The sequence below is a fragment of the Pteronotus mesoamericanus genome, unplaced genomic scaffold, assembly GCF_021234165.1.
Source record: "Pteronotus mesoamericanus isolate MK-2021 breed Mesoamerican mustached bat unplaced genomic scaffold, CSHL_Meso_final contig_41, whole genome shotgun sequence".
NCBI lineage: Eukaryota > Metazoa > Chordata > Mammalia > Chiroptera > Mormoopidae > Pteronotus > Pteronotus mesoamericanus.
This window is the reverse complement of record NW_026555152.1, coordinates 677,913-699,982: the sequence shown is the minus strand read 5'-3', so window position 1 is coordinate 699,982 and position 22,070 is coordinate 677,913. Positions and strand designations below refer to the sequence as shown.

The 22,070-nt window shown below is 39.9% G+C and overlaps 1 protein-coding gene and 2 pseudogenes across 1 annotated transcript in view; all 3 read left to right on the top strand.

Annotated features, from left to right (window-relative positions):
- LOC129073477 (translation machinery-associated protein 16-like) overlaps window positions 1-22,070 on the top strand; it is a 291,011-nt pseudogene that overhangs the window by 21,193 nt on the left and 247,748 nt on the right.
- Window positions 1,065-10,415, top strand: LOC129073449 (cytochrome c-like; annotated as a pseudogene).
- Window positions 10,664-22,070, top strand: part of FRY (FRY microtubule binding protein) — a 557,210-nt gene continuing 545,803 nt past the window's right edge. The window contains exon 1 of the mRNA XM_054577105.1: window positions 10,664-10,715. The gene's annotated coding sequence lies outside the window, so the exon portion shown is untranslated. The remainder of the gene's footprint in view (window positions 10,716-22,070) is intronic.

Below are 22,070 nucleotides of genomic sequence, written 5' to 3'. Positions count from 1 at the left end.
TAAATCAATGATTTGGAAGACAAAGTAGGAAAAAAACAACCAATTAGAGCAGCAAAAAGAAAAAGAATTGTATTTTTTAATTTTTTAAAGCTTTTATTTATTTATTTTTAGACAGAGGAGAGGGGAGGGGAAATGAGAGGAAGAAAAACATCAATGTGTGGTTGCCTCTCATGCACCCCCTAACAGGGACCTGGCCCACAACCCAAGCATGTTCCCTGACTGGGAATCGAACTGGTGACCCTTTGGTTCGCAGGCCAGTGCTCAATCCACTGAGCCACACCAGCAAGGGAAGAAAAAGAATTTAAAAAATAAGAATAGTTTAAGAGACCTTTGGGACAACATGAAATGTAACAACATCTACATCATAGGAATACCAGAAGGAGAAGAGAGAGAGCAAGGATCAAGAACCTTTGAACCTTTGAAGAAATAATGACAGAATGCTTTCTTAACCTGATGAAGGAAAAATATATACAAGTCCAGGAAGCACAGAGTCTCAAATAAAATGAATCCAAAGTAGCCCACACCAAGACACATAATTAAAATGGCAAAGGCTAAGGACAAAGAGAGAATTGTAAAAGCCACAACAGAAAGAGAGTTAATAACCTACATGGGAGCTCCCTCTCATAAGACTGTTGGTTGATTTCTCAACAGAAACATTTCAGGCCAGAAGGAATTGAAATATTCAAAGTGATGAAATGGAAAAGCAAAGACCTACAACCAAGATCGCTCTCCACAGTAAAGTTATCACTTAATATTGAAGGAGAAATAAAGAGCTTCCCAGACATGAAGAAGCTAACAGAGTTCATAACCATCAAACCAGTATTATAAGACATGTTAAAGGGCCTGCTTTAAGAAGAAAAAACATAAGCAAAAACAGATGAGCGTAGTTAATACAATGATAATAAATATGTACCTATCAGTAATCACTTTAAATATATGTAAATGCTCAAATCAAAAGACATAGGGTAGCTGAATGGATAAGAAAACAAGGCCCAGAGAGAGCACAACATCTGGCTTGAGAGAGGGATCCTCTGCGTTAAGGGCGATAAAAGAGCAATTTAAAAATGGGTGATTTTGAGAAGAGCAAGAAGATTTTTGTTTAGAAGTATGACCAGTGTTGTATTGTAGAAAAGGGAAGCAAGCATGAAAGACTGGGCCAAATCTCCATAGTCTGTTAAGGTGAAAGAGAGGTTAAGCCCCTGAATTTTCTTACACAGAGGCCAACATGAACAAAGGCATCACTTGGGGAGAGGTTACATTGACAGAGTATTTGGAGAATCCCCAGAATTATATGCCTGGAACAAAAATGGTCTTCACTGGCATTAAGAAAAGGATAGAAGAGGAAAGACTTGATAGTTTATCTCAAAAAAAGCTTATAATGGGTAATAGTTGGCTACTGTCTTATTAATTACAAATGTCTCATGACTTTTTTTATGTGTACCATATTTAAATTGATCTATATGCTAGAAGTAAGAACTTGAATAGCTGATAGAACATTTCCTTTGGGCAGTCCTGATTTATATAAGATTGGCTCGTGGTTAAATGAATATGGTCAGTTTTTTGAACTTTAATGATAATTTCAGTTCCACAAATGCAATCACTATTTTCCTCTTCTAAAAATATGTTTGGATTTGATTTGTAATGTTCAACTTTTAACAGAGATGGTGAATGCCATCTCAAAACTTATAGTCAATTAATTTTATATTTAGATTTATATAACTGGTTATATTATTATGTTTAAATACTGGGGAAATCCCTTTACTATCTCTTAGAGCAGCAAGACTCACTTGTGTTTCAAATTGTGATCATTAGCCTGTTAAGAAGTAAGGGTTAAAGATAAGCTGGGGGTGCCTATTTTATTCTATTGGTCTTAACTATGCAAATTTAATTAAAATTTTCTGCATCTAAACTGTTGCCTTTCACTTAATGAAAGGCATTTTAGTGTGATTTGTGTATAATGTCAAATAAAGAACACTTAGCATTTTAAAAAAAACCAATAGTCATATATATGCTGTCTGCAGAGACCCACCTCAGAACAAAAGGTACACACAGACTACAAGTAAAGGGATGGAAAAAGATATTTAGTGCAAATGGAAATTTAGAAAAAAGCTGGGGTAGCAATACTAATATATGACAAAATAGGCTTCAGAACAAAGCTTTTAATAAGAGAAAAAGAAGAAAAGAAGGACACTACATGATGATAAAAGGAGCAATCCAACAAGAAGATATTCCGTTTGTAAACTTTTATGCACCCAACATAGGAGCATCTAAATATATAAAGCAAATATTGATGGACATAAAGAAAGAGAACAACAGTAATACAGCTGTAGTAGGGGATATTGACATGAGCAGATAAATCTTCCAAACAATAAATCAACAAGGAAAGGGCAGCCTTAAATGACACACTAGAGCAGATGGATGTAATGGATAGTTTTAGAGCATTTCACCCCAAAGCAGTAGAATATACATTCTTTTCAAATGTACATGGAATATCATCTGGAATAGACTACATGTTAGGACACAAAACAAGTCTCAATAAATTTAAGAAGATTGAAATCATATAAAGCATCTTCTCTGACCATAATGGTATGAAACTAGAAATCAATCACAAGGAAAAAAACCCTGAAAAACACACAAAGACATGGAGGCTAAAAACATGCTATTATACAATGAATGGGTTAACAATGAGATCAAGGAAGAAATCAAAAGATACCTTGAAACAAATGAAAATGAGAACACAACAAGCTAAAATTCATGGGATACAGTGAAAGCAGTCCTAAGAGGGAAATTCAGAGCATTACAGGCCCATCTCAAGAAACAAGAAATATCTCAAATAAACAATCCAACTTTATACTTAAAGAAACTTGAGAAAGCACAACAAAGTCCAAAAAGAACAGAAGGAAGGAAATAATAAATATCAGAGCAGAAACAAACAAAATAGAGTCTTTAAAAAAACACTACAAAAGATCAATGAAACCAAGAGGTTGTCCTGTGAAAAGATAAATAAGATTGACAAACACTTAATCGGCACCCACCCACCCCCGCCAAAAAAAAGAGAGAAGGTCCAAATAAGTAAAATCAGAAATGAAAGAGGAGATGTAACAACTGACCACACAGAAATACAAAGGATGATAAGAAAATATTATGAACAATTGTATGCCGACAAATTAGACAATCTGAATGAAATGGATAAATCCCTAAAAACATACAATCTTCCAAAACTGAATCAGGAAGAATCAGATAATCTGAATAAACATGTTTTGTGGTTCCATATAATTTTTTTTCTACTTCATTAATAACTGCCATTGGAATCTTGATAGGGATTACATAGACTCTATAGATGGCTTTTGGTAGTATTAACATTTAACAATATTAATTCTTCCAGCCTATGAACAGATGAGTCCTTTCCATTTATTTTTGTGTGTGTATGTGTGTTTTAAAGATTTTATTTATTTTTAGACAGAGGGGAAGGGAGGGAGAAAGAGATGGAGAGAAACATCAGTGTGTGGTTGCCTCTCACATGCCCCCTACTGGGGACCTGGCCTGCAACCCAGACATGTGCCCTGAATGGGAATCAAACTGGCAACCCTTTGGTTCGCAGGCTGACACACAATCCACTGAGCCACACCAGCCAGGGCTATTTGTGTGTTTTTAAAATTTCTTTCAATGTCTTGTAGTTTTCAGAGTAGAGATCTTTCACCTTCTTATTTAAATTTATTCCCAATTATTTTACTGTTCTTTGAGACTTTGTAAATGGGATCAATTTCTTTATTATTTTTGAAAATTTATTGTTAGTGTATAGAAATGTTATTGATTTTTGTATATTTATTTTGTATCCTACAACTTTACTTTGATTCGATCTAATAGTTTTTTCTTTTTAATCAGTGAAACCATCTAGTCCTAGTCTTTCCTTCACTGGAAAATTTTTGCTTACTGATTCAATTTGTTTACTATTCAGATTTTTTTTCTTCCTGATGTAGACTTGATAGTTCCACATTTCTAAGAATTTTCCTCATTTCTTCCAGGTTTTCTATTTTGTTACATTTAGTTGTTCATAGTTGCTTCTTGTGATCCTTTGAATTTTGCGCTATCAGTTGTAACTCCTCCTTTTCGTTTATAAAATTTTTTTGTTTTGGGTCCTTTCTCTTTTTCCATGGTTAGATAGGTAGGAATTTGTCCATGTTATTTAACTTTTCAAAGAACTGACCCTTTTTTAACCTTTTCTTCCATTTTCTTTTTGTTCTCTATTTCAGACCTACCAATGTTACTTGGGGGAACTCAGAATATTAATTTGACATGACTTATTTTTCAATAATTTATGCTGGATTCCAGTGGTCATTACTTTTTATTAGATGCACACATCCAGACTTTAAATAATGGTCGAGGCCCTCACTCACAATCCTCTTCAAACTCATCAGTAATTTCATAGAAACTACATCTTTCTGTTTTAAAAACTGGATTTAAATTTTATCTTTTCCTGTCTTTCTTTACCATTCTCAAAAGATTAACATCTGATAATTTCCTTCTCAGCCACTCCCAGTGCCAAAAAATATAATTCTTACATGCCAAGACACACACACACACAAAAAAAAGGTAAAGAAATGGAACCATTTTAACTAGTCTAGTAAGCAAAAAGAGAGTTATGAAATAAAAAAGAATGATTAAAGTTTATTTTTGAGAGTCTGGCTACATCAAGAAAATGTTTCATCTATTAAAAAGATAGAAATTATTTCAATCTCAATCTCCTTTATGTACACACATCCATTGGGTTTTGTTTTATTTTATTATCATTTGCAGGTAACTGGAACTGCAAACATCAATTTCTCTGAATAATCATCATGAAGTCTTCTGAAAGAAAAGCAAGGGCTATAATCTTAGCTTAAATTTTTGGATGTCTTTCCAGTTAAATGTCAAAACAGTAAGTTCCTTTGAGATGACTATATTCTATTGAAAAGCCTTTTCTAATGGTTTATTCTGAATAATTATATATCATGTTTGACCTTCTTTTCATATAATATGAAAAATTTTATTTTCTTATTCTTTATGGTAACAACTAACTTACTTTGAACCTGTTTCTTTTCTCTCTTAAATATATGTCTATTTTCCTGGAGATGGAAGTGGGGAATGTGCAAATATACAAAGGCAGAGAATATATAAGCAGTTAAGATGAAAAGAACCATGCACTCCCTCCACATTTTATCCATAACAAGGCAGCTTTCTTTTTTTTCTGAGACTGTACACATTTTTACACCCTGGGAATTTCCAAGTACTGTTTACTCAACAGGTAATGTTCCTTCCTTTCTCATTCTCACAGTACTGTTCCTTTCTCATGGCTCAAACCCCACCTCCATCATCATGCCTTCTCTGATCATCCAGACAGAATTAAGTGTTCATGTTTCAGCTACAGAGTAGTCTCCACTATTAATTTTTTAGCATATGTAATTGTAGGATTATATTTAAAAACTTCATAATCGTAACATTTCCATTCCTTACAAAATTGTTCTTTTTGACCAGGTTACTTATTTTGTAGTCATTATCTGATGTTATCCTTCCAGAAATTCCACCATAAGGTGAGTGTATTTCCCTAGAACAGCAAAAAACTTGTGGTTGTCTCATTCAAAACACCAGGATCTGGCAGACTGCTCAGCAGGGAAGCAATTTGGTTCCTCCTCTTGTCCTATCTTCAGTTGGCTTTTCACTAGTAGTAGCAGGTCCCATAAACATCCAAAGGGACAGTAGACACGTCCCAGTAACTCTCTGCCCTGTGGCCTGGAAAAGAGCAGGCCAGCTTGAGAAGGCTACAAAGCCCTGGTTGTGGGCCAGAATTAACAGCTGATAGCCAATTGAGCCCATCGAACAGGCCACTTTCTGTTTCCCACACAACATCATGTGTGGCCCAATTAAGTCAGTCTTTTCCCTCAAAATATTTTTTTCTGGATATATTTAGAAAATTGTCATGTTTGTTTATTTTTACTTTTATTAGTAAATAATACTTATCTAGGGGTCTATCTGGCTGGTGATGATGATATTTGATAACATTTACAAAGTAGTTTCTTCTTAAAAAAAAGGATTTCATTTATTTCAGAAAGAGGAGAAGGGAGAGAGAAAGAGTGGAAAACATCAATGACGGAGAGAAACATTAATCGGTTGCCTCTCGCACACCTGCCACTAGGGACCTGGCCCGCAATCCAGACATGTGCCCTGACAGGGAATTGAACCAGTGACCTTTAGGTTTACAAGTTGGTACTCAATTCACCGAGTCATACCAGCCAGGGATCTTGTTTGTTTTCATTATCTCATTTCTTTCAACACATAATAGCTCCTTTGGAAGGTACAACATCTGCTCTTGTAAGAGGAGTGGCTATGGCCACCTATTCAGTTTTCTCCAGTCTTTAGACTCCAGGGAAATTATCTCTCCTCCTCCTTTTAGATTCCCTATTTTCTTTTTACAGAAATTTATGAAAAAGGGAATTGTAATGGTGAGGTGTTAATTAAATATCAGAATCCTATAAAAAATTAAAATGAGCCTAAAAGGAGGAAATGAGAAAAAAAACAAGGAAGACTTAGAGAATATTTTAAAGACCTTTAAAGCCATTAGTAAATTATCTCTTCAGAGATAAAATAATTTTATAGTATTAAAATGATTCTGTTTTCAAGTGCTTAGTTTTTTACTGTTAAAATATTACCATTGCGCTTTTCTAGATTGAGACTTTTAGATTACAGGCATTTAGATTTAGAGTTCAATTCACAGCTTATTAAAGTACAAAGTATATATATCCAATATTGTTGCAATAGAATCCCAAAACTTCTAGAGTGTACACACTACATGGGCCAATTAAAATTCAAGCTTTACAATGTATGTCAGCACTATAAACTATTAGTATTGAAAAAATGATTCCCTTTTTGAAGATAAAACCCTTTACAAAAATTTGTTGAGGGACTACTGGGTCCTAGGTTCTGAAAACTGGAAGAGGTTGGAGAAAGGGCTGAGTGGGGTTGGACGAAGATTCAAGTTGGGGGAGGGAAAGTAAGGAAATCAACAAAGCACAGGATCAGCTTTCAAAAGGTGTTCACAGCCTCATGAGGGAGGAAGGAAAGGAAAAGGACAGCACTGTAAGTATGCTGACAATTGTGCACTGACAATATAAGTAGGTAGCTTCCAGCTTTCAAATGGCAGAGCCACTTTCCTATAAAGCCCAGATTCCAGGATTTTTCTGCACAGATCCAGCTGAGTAGCTAAGGAGATCAGTAACTATGTGGAGTTTTTGTTTTGTTTTGCCTTAGGGCCTATCATATTCCTACTTCCCAATCAAAAAGATCAACTCCAACTGAGAAAACCAGTTTCATTTAGCTCCTGAGTTCTTTCCATGCTTAAGGTAGCTTCACAGAGCAAAAGGCTGATAATGTCAAGAACATGGGGCCCAGAGCCAGGAAATGGAGGTCTGTCCCAGCTCTATCACTTAGAGGCCATTAAGCTTTGAGCTCATCCCCTCACTTGTCCAGCTTCTGAGGAGAGTATTCCGGAAAGCACTTTGTGTACCAGAAATGAAGGTCAATTAATGACACTATTGTTCCTTTACAAGATGATGAAACTGGGTTTGTTACAGAACCAGCCAATGGTATTCTGGAACAGCTGTGAGATTTGATTGCCTACTGCCATGCAGTGTGACTCCCAACAGCAAGAGTTTAATGAAAAAGGAAGGGGATTGTTTATTTAAAGATTATACAGATTTAGTATAATGACGGATTTCTGCCATTAAATCCTGGGCCCTTTAAAAACACCCATAAACAAATAGTCCAGCCTCCCTTTGCAAACGAGGCCAGCTTCAGAATACACCTCTCAGAGGTATCCTCTTTCAGAAAAGCAGAAGTCTGTAACTCAGCATTCTCTGTCACAGGTCAGCTTCATACATCTCTTAGTAGTCTGGGTGGTCAGGCAGGTCCCTGCAGCAACACCACCAGCTCTGCTGCCATCTTCTTCAGGCAGACTTTCTGGCAGGCTTTCAGGCAAACTTCCAGGCAGACCTCCCGACCTTATGGCAGCCTTCTCTGTAGAACTCTCTGCAGACCCTGTGGTTGACCTCTCTGCAGATCTCTCTGCAGACTTTGAGGCTGACTCCCTGACTTTCAGACCTCCCACTCCAACTTTAAATGCTCAGCTCAGACCTTTTTGCGTGATCTAATATCCAGCTCTTCCTATGATGTGTTAGTGTTGGCCATTTAGTGTCAGCTTCCCAGTGTCTTTGACCCTCTTTTGGCTTCCATTTTTGGTCAGGGCAAGAGTTCCCAGTGACATACAGGCATCCGGGGAGGGCATCCACCTCCATGGCTGTATCACAAGTCATTGCACATTCTCATAGTCATGTACACAATTCTGTTGCTTCAGAGATCTTCCTTTCAGGAAGGCATGGGCTGTTAACTTGCCTTTCTTATGTAACATGTCTTAAGTGCCGTAATTTCTGCATTGTGGGCACTCCTCCTGCTCCCTCCTGTGCTCCCTAATCCTGCCTGAAGGCAGGGTTGTGGGGTGTGTTCCCCTATTATTAGGGGACCCATGTCTGTACCCTATTACAGGTTTAGATTGAAACCATTCACCAAAATCACGCACTATACCAGGGGTTGGAAAGACCCAGAGCAATTTAAATTTTCAATTCAAGATTCAACTGCCCCTCTTGAACTGAGCTCTGATCCAAGGTGATATTTTGTCTTGTTAGTAACAGACCAACTTCACTTTCTGTCAGATCTTTTACACTGGGCCACACCAGCCATTGCTAAAATAGAACAAACACTATACTCCTTCCATGACTGATGCTAAGGGTCTTCCTCAGGTCCTAGTACCCTAAATGTAGCACTTTGCTTACGTCCCTTGGAGTAATAGGCACCTTCTTGTATTATAATGACTGACCCCTCAATAGGCTATCAACAGATTATGTACTTAAAAAAACATTTTTTATTTTAGAGATAGGGGGAGGGAGAAAAAGAGGGTAAGAAACATCAATGTGAAAGAGAAACATCGATTAGTTGCCTTCTGTACAGGCCCCAGGGGACCGAACCCAGTCATGTGCCCCAAGCTCAGAATCCAACAGGCTGGCAACCCTTCCGTGCGTGGGATGACACCCAACCAACTGAGCCACACCGGCCAGGGCAGATCATGTATTATTAATCTTTGTTCCCCTTAAGAGTATCTGGTAAAGATGGACATGGTTTATTGGATGAGTGAATGAATGAATGGGTGTATGCACATAATTTTCTGTCTACAAAGAATGGAATTGTGACATACTGAAACTATGTGCTTATGTAGGTTTTCCCAAAGAGATCTCACTCTCTATGTATTTCTATAAGCTCTTTGAGATACGAGTCACATACCATAAAGTTCACTTAGTTAAAGTGCACAATTCAGTAGCTTTCAGTATATGAAGAGCTGTGCATCTATAACCACCATCAAGTTGTAGAACATTCTCATTACCCCCAAAAGAAACCCCTACCCATTAGCAGTCACTCCTCATTCCCCCTCACTCCCTAGCAACCACTAACCTACTTCCTGTCTCTCTGGATTTTTAATCTTCTTACATGTATTCAGAGTATCAAGTATTAGAATCATGTCTCTAATGACTGATATAAAATCTGAGGCAGCTTTGATCTCGTTTACAAGCATGGAATCAACCTCCTACTCTGTGACCTTGGACACATGTTGAACTAAATTTACTTTCTTCACTGTGTGTGAGGGCACGTTCAGGTTAGGACACCAATCTAAAGAACAAAATAAATGAACAAACAAAACAGAAAAGGCTCATAGATACAGAGGACAAACATACTAATGGTTGCCAGATGGGAGGGAGATTGGGAGACTGGGTGAAAAAGGGGAAGGGATTAAGAAGTATTGTACAAATTGGCAGTGACAAAATAGTCTCAGGGGTGTAAAGTACAGCATAAGGAATACAGGCAATAATGTATGGTGCCAGATTTACGGGGGTGCGGGTGGGGAAATCACTTGGTAAGTTATATGATTACCTAACCACAATGCTGTACACCTGAGACTAATATAATATTGAGTGTGAACCGTGACAAATAAAATTTTAAAAATAGTGTAGAAGATCTACAAAAACAAACCAGAAAAACTCAAACAGAAATGAAATGCAACCAGCAAGAACAAAACAGAAACAGCCTGTGGCTACAATTCCAACACCCGTCCTCCGCAGGCTTCCCTGGGTTCTCTTAATAAATGCGTCTATATAACTGAGATTGCACGGCAGAACTGCGGTAGCTGTCCTGCCCTAGCAAAGCTGTGTTCTCTGTTTCTTCTCTTTCGGTCTCTTTTTCCTTCCTTTCAGTCTAAGAGAAGTACCCTTCAGAGCTCTAGCCAGAGGCTCAGCGCCGCGCCCACAGGAAGCCTCGCCCAGCCGGGGACCCTCTAAGGCGGCGCGCGCACCGAAGTGGAGGGAGAGGTGCGGGGGTGGGGCCAAAGATGCCGACAGCCAGTCCCGGCGCACAGGGGGCGGGGCTCCACTTGACAGTGGCAGTCGCCGGGCAGCTGAGCCGGGGCTCAGCCAGCTGAGCGCAGCGTGGGGAGCGAGAGCGGCTCTGGCTGCTGCGGCGGCGGCGGCGGCTCCCGGACCCTGTAGACCCCTGCCAAGCAGCCACCTGCGGTGACGACGACGGCGTCCCGGCGATGCTGCGGGTCTCCTTGAGCGCTGGAGTCCTGGCTTCTTCCTAAGGTAGCGCCCCCATTCGTCCCCTAGCCGGAACACCGAGCGTGACTCCGAGCGGCGCAGGGCTTCGGGGCCAGGGCTGGGCCGGCGGCTGGGCGGGGGCTGGGCGGGGGCTGGGCGGGGGCTGGGCGGGGCTACGCGTAGGGGCGGCTGCCCGGTTGAGGAAGGAGAGAGCAGAGGCGGGGGTGGGCTGCCTCCCGGCAGCAGCTGGCGGCATTCTCCATCGTCCGTACTCTTCCTGCCCCCCTGTGGTTTGAAAGAGGTTTTGTTCAGGAGAAAGTTTGATGCTGAGTCTCAGGGAGTCAGACTCGTGTCCCCGAGGCCTGAGCTTTTGAGGCAGCTCCCCCTGCCTGCCGGGGCGCAAGCCATCTGACACGAGCAAACTCCTGACCCAGGCTGTTCCTTGAGGAAATTCATCTGTGGGAACCCCCTTGGGGACCACTGTAGCTGTTGCTTGAAAGCAGTGCAGCAGGTAGTCAATGGGTAGGGGGAGAGAATAGGGGTTGTCCCATGTTCTCTCCCTCTATAATGGGCTCTGTTAAGGTCTAAGCTGGCAGAGCTTTAAAAATGTGTCTATCTACCTTACCTTCTAATTAAAACCCCCAATCACCGGTGCGTCCAAAGTGCCAGTGATTACTTCTGCTGCGTCTTGAATATTTTCTTATTGCAACATGCCAGCAACAGGCTTTCCCTGAGTACTGGCTCTTGTGAAGAACTCGAAAGGGAAGGGAAATTGTGGTCCAGCTTTCACGGTGACAGGTGGTAACAACGAATAAAGGGCATGCACACCTATTTGAACATAGGAGAAAGTTTCAACTTTCAAAACAAGATTATTAGGTGGGGATTATCTACTTTACAAAATTTTCTCTAATACAGAGAAATAATTAGAGCCAGAATGAGTTTTACACAAGGTTGTAGGAACACAAAGAAGTTCAGGGAGCAGGAATGGCATGGGTTTGAAATGAGCAGCTCTCAGGAAATATATGTTGAATTCTGTCTAATTCTGACCAATCTGATACCATTCTGATTACATGTGAATTCTCACAGTTACTTTATTTTTTACCAAGACATAGTCAGACCATTAGACAACTTCATAATACCAACTTTTGTGCCCCTGGAGACACCCTTGGCCAAAGACATCAACATGTTTTTGTGGTCCATATGGTTTATCCCCACACCAGGTACTATCATTTCTGTAAGAACATTTACATCATAAAGAGAAGGAAGCTTCCTCAGTCAGTGGTGACAGAACAGTGTTCATATATTGAGCACATTCTATTTGCCAGATACATTACTAGGTGTTTTACATATATTATTACTTTAATTTTTTTTAATTAATTTATTTACTTTTTAAATACATTTGTCTCTGCCTTCCCCCCACCTCTTTCCCTTGCCCCCTCCCACCTTCCCTCCCTCAGCTCTTCCCCTTTGGTTTTGTCCATGAGTCCTTGCTATATGTTCCTTGACTTTCCCCTTCCCTTCCCTTTCCCTGCCCCCCCTTCCCTCTTGTCTCTGTTGATTTATTACTTTAATTCTTACAGTCACTCTGATAAGGTATTTTTAATTTCTCCATTTTAGAGTTTAAAAGTTTATGTATTTTTTCCCAAGACTATATGAAAAGTATATGGGGTGGGATTTGAACCTTGATTGGTTTAACTACCTGTCCATGCTCTACTGTATGCTATCTCCCAGCCTCTTTTGAGAGAGACTCTTCTGTGTTATAATAGGAAATCTTAATATGACAGCATAGACAGTGTCTACTAGCTTCCTTGACCAGACCCTTTTATAGAATATGTTCCCCTTCTGGGAACCCACCATTGTGCCCAGGAGGTGTTTTCCTCATTAAGGGGTGACATCAGGGACTCCCAGACTCTCTTACACCCTGAGTCTTCAGCATGTAAATCAGAAGGACATCTACAGACATAAGCATCTTGCCCTTTCAGATAAGCTGATTGCAAAGACAGGTAACCTAGTTTTTCCCTCACAAGCAAACACAGAGCAGTCTCTCCCCTCACAGTCATCAAGTCTATTTTAGGTTTGCACGTTTATGTACACCCCGCTAGTTGGAAACAACACATCCCTTCAGTGCTCACACTGGCACGCTCGTCCTCCCATACAACTGTCAGAGAATTCCTGACAGAGGCCAGCCTACATGAAAGGAAAGACTGAAACAAAGTCACTGGAGAAGGTAGTACTAGTCTAGGGACTCCCTTGATTGTCCTCTGTTGACTAGAAAGGAAACTAATTTAGGGCCCTGGGAGCAAGAAGCAGCCTTCTCCATAGTGTGACATGCCATGCGTGTGCTGTAGTCTGTTGTCAACACTAATGAAGATATGTGCTCACCATATACAAACTGTTTTACATGTTGTTTTGTGATGTATGTGGCCACACACCTATTTCTGACTTCATTACTTGCTTTTACATTTAGTTGATATTTGGCTGAACAGTATCAGAAACTGCTGTCACGGTTGTGACATAGTAAGTTTTGAAGCTACCCTTAAAGCATTTGTGTCTGCTACTATAACCTACAGCCATTGTTTTACTATTTCCCTCCTCTGGGGATGTGTGTATGTATGTGTGCGTGTTCTTACTCTTGGTATCGTTTTCAACTCTCTCTGGTTCCAGAATGACTGACAATACTAAGCCCAAAAGGAATAAATGCATTTCTGAGCTGTGACCATATGCTTGGAAACATATCCTTGCAGTTGGCATTTTGCTCATATTTCTCCAGTGCCAAGAATCTCAAAGTCCCATATGTGTGCTTTGGGATTTCAAGTGGACTCTCCTGTCAAATTATTTCACTCAATGCATTTCACCCTGTAGCATTGCTTGGGTTTAAGTTTAGAAGACAGTCCCAGTATCTCCCACCCAACATCTCTAAACTGCCTGTAATTGGAGAAGCACTAATTAAAACTGGGAAAGTAGAGTATGAGGTATGCTCATTGTCACACTCTGGTGCAAGGCTGGAAAATGTACTACAAACATGGTTGGGATAGAGTGAAGTAGACTTCTTTAAAATGAGTAGTGATTTACAAAATTTTACCAAATTATTGATACCACACAGTTTGCGTAAAGTTGGGTTTGTACAAATGCCTTTTTTTACTTAAAACTATATCAACAAATTTTCACTCTGTATTCTCTTATATTTATAAAACCTCTAAATTACATAGCAAACTATCTTTATTTCCATGTGTTATCAAATCTCAAATGCCATCAGTTGTATAGCATTACTTTTATTTTATACAGAAAGAAAGAGAAAATACTGCCAGTCGTGTTATGAGATGGTGCTTTAATAGTAGTCTTCCATGCCACTGCATGGTTTGGTCACGCTGGTCTCAGTACTTTCAAGTTTCCTCATTTCTCTGTGGGTTTTGCTACTTTTTCCTGCTGGTACCTTGAGTAGCTTGCTTAGAGCTTGATAGGAGATCAGTTTGCATATATCTTAGTGACAAACTGTAACATTTTCTGTGTCTTCCTTCAGTCTGGTACAGCATTTGGATTTTGCTTTGCAAGGTAATATGGAAATGCCAAATGAAGACAAATGTTTCCTTTAGTACTGTAACAGTTATGCCCCATTGCTCTGTGTCTGTGCCTTAGTGCATAAATGGTAGCATCTTTCAGTGTTGAATCATAGTGTAATCATTTTGAAAGCCATTTAAATGGCAGTTATACAGAGTGTTCACAGTGACAACAATGCCGACACCTTTGTAGAAGTGATAATAGAATAAATAGCTGTGATCAAATTTATGTATGTGCAGGGAAATGACAGTTGTGCCATGGCTACTTCCACCTTGTCAGCAATTTTAAGATACTATTAATATTAAAATACGCCCTGACTTCAGAGATGTTACAAGTGTGAAAAATAACCTTGGCAGTGAAATATATTAATATGTACCCACTTATTTCATGAATCCTAACCTGCCTACCTCCTTGCATGTACTCAACCATCCATTCATTCCAATAGTCATTCATTTTGTTTGACTCCAGGCTCTAGGAAGGCAAGACTTTTTCTTTCTGGTTCTCCACTGTATGCTGCCACTTAGGATAGGACAGGACTTGTACCTAATCTGCTCAGTAAATATTCCCAAGAATGAGATATTAGAAAATATATTCTTACAATTATGACATTGACAGGAATTCCAAACATAGAAACAGGGTACAGACCAGCATTGAGTCCTTGATTTTATTTGGAGAGCCCTGTTCAAAATATTTCATGCCTTTACAAAACCTGTTCGGGGTTGAAGAAATTACACTGTTGCCTTTTTAAAAATAATTTTTTTATTTTCAGTTATAGCTGAAGTACAATCTTATAGTAGTTTCAAGTGTACAACCCTGTGATTGGACATTTATATAATGTACAAAGTGATCATTCCAATAAGTCTAGTACCCATCTGCTGCATTCATAGTTATTACAATGTTATTGACTATAGTCCCTATTTTTTTAAAGATTTTTATTTATTTTTAGAGAGTGGAGAAGGGAGGCAAAAAAGGTGAGAAACATCGAAGTGCGAGAGAACATCAGTTGGTTGCCTCTCACATGCCCCCCAGCCGGTGACCTGGCCTGCAACCCAGGCATGTGCCTTGACCAGGAATTGAACTGGTAACCTTTTGGTTTATGGGACGGCACTCAACCCACTGAGCCACACCAGTCAGAGCTATATTCCCTATTCTATAGTTTATATCCCCATGACTATTTTGTAACTACCAGTTTGTGCTTCTTAATCTCTTCACCATTTTCACCCAGTTCCGTACCCCCCACCCGTTTAGCAACCATCAAAATGTTCTCTTTGTTTATGAGTTTGTTTCTGTTTTGTTAATTTATTTTGTTATTTAGATTCCACCTATAAATGAAATCATATGGTATTTGCCTGTCTCAGTCTATACTCTCAGCACAATACCCTTTAGGATCAGGGGTATCCAACCTTTTGGTGTCTCTGAGCTGCATTGGAAGAAGAAGAGTTGTCCTGGGCCACACATTAAATACATTGAGATGTGTAATTACAAAAAAATCTTATAATGTTTTAAGTAAATTTATGATTTTGTGTTGGGCTGCATTCATAACCTTCCTGAGCCACTTGTGGCTTATCGGCATCCATGTTATCGTAATGGCAAGAATTTTTTTTTTTTAAGGCCAAATCATATAGTCCAGTGTATATATGTACCACATCTTCTTTATCCATTGTCTATTGATGGGCACTTAGGTTGCTTCCATATCTTCACTATATTTATTGTAAGTAATGCTGCAATGAACATACGGATGCATGTGTGTTTTTGAATTAATGTTATGGGTTTCTGTGAATAAATAAATACCCAGAAGTGGAATTGTTGGGTCCTTCTTTGTCTATTGTTATAGTTTTTGTTTCAAAGTCTATTTTGTCTGGTATTAGGACTGCCACTCCAGCTTTTTTGTTCCGTTTTCTTTCCATTTTCATGAAATATCTTTTTCCAATCCCTTTATTTTCAGTCTGTGTGTATCTTTCAATCTGAAGTGAGTATCTTATAGACAGCATATGTAAAAGTTTTGTTTTGTTATCCATTCAGCCACTTTATGTCTTTTGAATGGAGCATTTAATCTATTTGTACTTACAGTAATGATTGATAGATATGTATTTATCGCCATTTATTATTCATATTTTTGATCTTTATGTTTCTTCTTAAAGAAGACCCTTGAACATTTCTTGTAATACTGGTTTGGTGGTGATGAACTCTTTTACCTCCTTCTTTTCTGGGAAGCTCTTTATATGGTCTTTGATTCTAAATGATAGCTTTGCTGTAGGTCCTTTGGTATATAACCTTGATTTTTATCACTTTGAATATCTCATGCCAGTCCCTTCTGGCCTGCAGAGTTTCTATGGAGAAATCAGCTACAGTCTTATGGGAGCTCCCTTGTAGGTAACTGTCTTTTATTTTTTTTGGCAGCTTTTAAGATTCTCTCTTTGGCCCTGACTGGTGTGGCTAAGTGAGTTGAGTGTCATCCTGCAAACCAAAAGGTCACTGGTTCTATTCCATGTCACTTCAAATGCCTGGGTTGTGGGCTGGGTCACCCCTTGGCGTCATGCAAGGGGCAACTGATCAATGTTTCTCTTCCTCTCTTTCTTCCTCCCTTCCCCTCTTTCTAAAAATAAATAAATATTTTTGAAAAAATTTTATCTTTGTTCTTAATCTTTGCCATTTAAATTATGATGTGTCTTGGTGTGGGTCTCTTTGGATTCATCTTCTTTGGGATTCTCTTCTCTTCCTGGACTTGGCATGTCTTTTTCCTTTCCTAGGTTAGGGAAGTTTTCAGTCATTATTTCTCCAAATGGGCTCTCAATCCCTTGCTTTCTCTGTTCTCCTTCTGGTATCCTCTGTGATGCAATGTTGTTATGTTTCATGTTGTTCCAAAGGTCCCTTAAACTATCCTCATTTTTTTTTCTTTTCTTTTTTCCATTTTACTTCTCTAATTTGGTGTTTTTTGCTATCTTGTCTTCCAAATCACTCATTCAATCCACTGCTTCATCTAGTCTGCTGTTGATTCCTTTTAGTGTATTTTTCACTTAAGTTATTGTAGTTTTCACTTTAGTTATTGTATTCTTCACTTCTGACTGTTTAGTTTTAATGGTTTCTATGTCCTTTTTTATGCTGTTGAAGTTCTTACTATGTTCCTTGAGCATCTTTATGACCATTGTTTTAGTAGTTTGTTTTCCACCATTTCATTTAGTTCTTTTTTTCTGGAGACTTCTGTTTTTTCATTTGGGATATGTTTCTTTGTCTCCCCATTTTGGCTGCCTCTTTACATTTTTTTTTCTATATATTGGGTACAGCTGCTATATCTCCCCATCTTGGTAGGGTGGCCTTATGTAATAAGTGTCTTATTGGGCGCAGTGACACAGCTTCTCTCTTCACCAGAGCTCAGTGCACCAGGTGTTCCCCACCACCTCATGAGCTGTGTGCACTCTCCTGTTGTAGTTGAGTTTTGGCTGCTGTTGGCATGTCTGTTAGAGGGATTTAACCCAGGTTGATCGGCTGGGAGGACTGGCAGCAACTGCAGTAGAGGTTATGCTGTGTAAAAGCTGAAACCCCCAGGCAGGATACCCTTTAGCTGGGAGTCCTTCCAACTCCATCCCTTGAGTGTGTCACCAGTGTGGAGGTAGTTGGATGGTGCACCAGCATGGTCTGAAGCTGGTCCACTGGTTTCACTGGTTTTGGGGTCTCCTTGGAGGTGCAGGCCAAGAGTAGCTGCAGACTATGTCCTGCCTAGTGTCACCAGCATGAGCTACAGAGTGATCTGCAGAGAGCTGCTACTTGTGCTAGGCTTGGTGATTCCTGATAAAGGCCAAATTATGAACTGAGACCTGCAGCTGCTAGTGGCAGAACTGAGGCCACTTAGCGATGGGCATGTTCAGGCCAGATGCTGCTTTTTTGGGGTTTGTGGACCTTTAAGAGATTTCAGGAAAGTCCACATCATGAGCCAAGACAGGATGTTTGTTTGAAAAAGCCACTGTAGGTGGGCCTGCAAGTTGGGTGGGGCAGGGTCTCATGGAATCACCAGGGATGGAGAACAGTATTAGCCAGGTTGCTGGAAACTCAGATATTGTGCCACATGGTGGGCTCTGTGGGAGGAAGACTCAGCAAAGGAACAAGGCCTTGCTAGCACCTCTATCTGGGAGAAAACTGCCCACTGCCCACCCCCACACCCAGCTCTTGCCCTGATGCCAGGCTATTTAGTGCCTACCTGTACATTCATAGTACCTTTTGGGCTGTTGCCCCAGTGCTAGAGCTGAGTGAATGAATACAAATAAGTCCGTGTATAGGCACTTCAGGAGGAACACCTGGGACTCCAGATGCCCTATGTCTCATTCAGCCACAATCCCTAATGGTTTTCACAGCCATGGTGACTTTTCTTCCTGACACTGGAACCCTGGGCTAGGGAGCCCAATGTGGGGCTGGGATCCCTAGTGCCTTGGGAAGCTTCCACAGCCAAGATATTCCTCCTAATTTTAACCACCATATGTGGGTGTGGGAACCAGCCTGCTCTATGTCTCTACCCCTCCTACCAGTTTCCCTATGGCTCTTTTGTATATGCTCAGATATAGAGCCTCTCTTTGGTTAGATTTCAGGGAATTCTCAATGATAGTTTTTCTATAGTTGTAATTTTGATGTAGTCATGGGAGGATGCAAGTACCTTATTTACCTGCACTGCCATCTTGATCAGAACTTCCCACTGTAGCTTTTATTGCTCTTTGATGACTGAAGGCTTTATAACATATCTTGGTTCTTTCATATCATCCAAAATCACTAATGACTTGAATTTTTTGCTTAGTTCAATTTTATGAACTTGTCCTATTATATAATTAACACATACCAAAATTAAACTTTTCTTTCAATAGGCTTTTCTGAAACAGAAATTTAGTGCTGGTGACCATGTCTTGATGTACACCTCTAAGAATATATATAGATGCGCATGCACACACTCTCTCTCAAGAAATGAGGTCTGTCCAGAAAGTATCCAGCCACACGCTATGAAAAATAGAGGCATTTATTGAAGAAGATACAAGAAACAAGAAACATTGTACATAGGACAATGACACCTCAGTCCCCTTCAGAGTAGGCACCTTGGGACCTCATCCAGTTCTCCCAATTGCCATCAGCTGCCCCATTGTGTTTTCCTGACTCTCATCGACTGTCTGAAATCCCTTCCCTTTCAAAGGTGATTTTAGTTTTGGGAAAAGCCAGAAATCCCTGAGTGCCAAATCTGGGCTGTTGGGTGGCAGAGTCACCTGGGTGATTTGATTTCTCGCCAAAAAACTGCATGGGACATGATACATGAGTGGGCATGTTGTCGTGATGAAGTTGCTAATCACCAGTTGCCAATAACTTTGGTCTTCTGAATCATCCAAATAGTTTCCATGGAGGAAAGCTTAATGTGCAATTTGATGCAGATTCATTGCTCTACTCACTCAATCATTTTGAATACAATGGCCACACGGAACACATGCTTATTCAATGATGTCTGCTGCCTCGACTGACTAGTACAGTGAAGTTGTCATTATTTACACATGCACATTCTAGTCCCCTCTCCTTGGCTGCCAGGTTACACTGATGTCATGCAAACCATTCTCATATTAACAATGGTTAGCGTTCTTGTTATATTAACAATGGTTGGACTTTTTCCAGACAGACTTCATATATACTTAATGGCCTTGCCTTGCAGTCCACTTTTTAACCTCCTCAAAAGGCCACCTTTATATTTTGACATCTGACAAAGCAACACAAAAAAGATGAAGAAAGTTTTGATGAGGAATGTAGACTTCCATCTGCCCACATCTCTGCTTCCTTATTACTCCCTGATCCAGCAGAGTGCATTTCTATGAGAAGAATAGCACACCTGATGAGGTTGCCAGCAGAAGGAATGGCAGGGAAGGGTAAGATAGCAGCAAGCTCTGAAGCATTCCTCAGGATTGAAGCAAGTTAGCATTATCCAAACTACTCCACAGTCTATGAACATAATAGTTGGACCTGCGGAGACACAGATTTCAGTCTAGTGAAATATGCAACCTCTGAAACCCATATGTAACAACCTGAGGTCACTAGTGGGTTTCTGACATTCATTTAGTCTGCTGGCTCAGCAGGAGGGTGAATGATGTGGGCAGGGGGTCATTTCCTGACTTTCCCATGTATAGGTGAAGCAGTGTGGCATGGCAGTGGGTGCTGTGAAGTGACCTGGCCGATGATCAGAGCTGGTTCGTTCACATAGGAGAAAATAATGATTAATTAAGTCTTTGGTTTATACACTAAAGGAACATATACTTACTTTTATTAAGTATTGCTACTGTGGACCAGACAAATTAAAAAATGACAAAAAAAAGTTTAATCTTGTTTTTACTGAACACAGAGGGTGGAATGAAAGAAAAACAGAATAATCTTAGTTGTAAATTCTATGATTATGTAAGGTGACTTGTTTTAATACAGTATGGTAATACATGTAGACATAGAAATTACTGTCATAAAGGAAGAAATTTATTATCCTTACATTCCCCAGGAACCAGGAGACACAGTATGTCATGTGGGGCCACCCAGGGAAGCAGAAGCATCAGAGGGAGTAAAGGGAAAATGCAGACAAGAGCCTTTATTGTGGCTTCCACTGGAAAGAACAGGAGAGGCAAGGTAAACAGGTTTAGCATTGGCTACATGGAATAATTTCAGAGGGCTCTGGGTCTTAGGGATGTCCTTAGTTGTCTGGTACCTGGCCCTGAGGTGATTAGGGCAGGGGGAAAATGGCCCTGAATGTTAGAGCCAGTTAGGGAAGTAGTTGGGAGTTTGTACTCAGGATTGGTTGGTTTGTATATGAAAGGCAAAATGTTCCTCTCTAGGAATTGGTTCACCCTGGGAAGAGTAGTCCCTCCAGAGCCATCAAGTCCCCCAAGATGTCAAAACATCAGAATACAGAAGATAAAAGACATACTTAATACATGGGAATTTTTTAAATAGTCACCTAATGAATTAGGCCCATGTACATATAGGATAGTCAGCCAAATGCACAGAAACGCCTCCCTCTGGGTCTGACACATGGTACTAATCCAGTAAACATTAATTAAATCTGAATCATGGTGCCAGATGGTCCAGCCATGCTCACAGTCAGCCTTTGCTGGATATTGCAGTCAGGTGTTCACTGTTCATCTTCAGAAGAATTAAAAATGAGAAACTGCACACTCCACAAAGGATCCCCAGATGAAAGATGAACCTCCCAGGGTAAAGAGGAGGCAACACATGAAGTCTTTAAAAACATAAATAAACCCTTATGTAAATACATCTTTAGCTGTAAAATCTTAAAATCTACAAGGCAATTATATGTTTGGGGTAATTCCTCATTCACTGTGGATTTGGAATATCAACCAAAGTCAGGATACAGGAAAGTTGCAGGCCACTTTTAAAAAGGTCCTCTTTCAGAGTAAAATGGGAGTTGCAAAGTGAATTTGGTGTTGTATCATTGTGCTCCGGAACAGACTTCTAAATGTGAGTTACTCAAAGTAGCATAAAATGTATTTTCTTAACCAAATGTCAGTATTGAACAGATGATTGGATGACACACATACGCATAAAGGAATGGTACTGGACAGAGTTATAGGAAGGCAATTAACAGGGCATGTGCTGGTGACAAGTTTAGGCAAAGAATGTTTAAAATGTACCTGTACCAACACATGTCCACTTTGAGGATGCTGATGGAGGGTAGAAGATGGACATTACTTTTAATGGTGAATGGAAGGAGTGCATGAGGCTGGGAGTGTTAGGACTCACAGCTAAGTAAATGAAATAAGTTATTGCTGTGGACAGGCTTTTAACTTTTATGTGGTTATCATGATGATAATGTCTTTAAAATCC